This window comes from Cariama cristata, unplaced genomic scaffold (genome assembly GCF_000690535.1).
Source record: "Cariama cristata isolate BGI_N322 unplaced genomic scaffold, ASM69053v1 scaffold35863, whole genome shotgun sequence".
Taxonomy (NCBI): domain Eukaryota; kingdom Metazoa; phylum Chordata; class Aves; order Cariamiformes; family Cariamidae; genus Cariama; species Cariama cristata.
The window spans coordinates 320-566 of record NW_009608425.1 but is presented as its reverse complement, the minus strand read 5'-3'; positions in this window follow the sequence as shown (position 1 = coordinate 566).

The window sequence follows — 247 nt, the reverse complement described above, 5'->3', positions numbered from 1 at the left end:
TATGACTCAGAGCCTCCCCCTGCCTCACAAGCACAGCCCACAGCCGCAGAACCCTCCTCCCCAGTATGCACCAGTGCCTCCCAGCACCCTCCCAGTATGGCCCAGAGCCTCCCCATGCTCCCAGGATGGCCCAGAGACCCAGATCCATGCCTCTCAGTAAGTCCCAGTATGGCCCAGTGCCCTCCACAGGACTCCCAGTATGAGCCAGGGCCCCACAGGGACTGCCAGTATGGCCCAGAGCCCTATC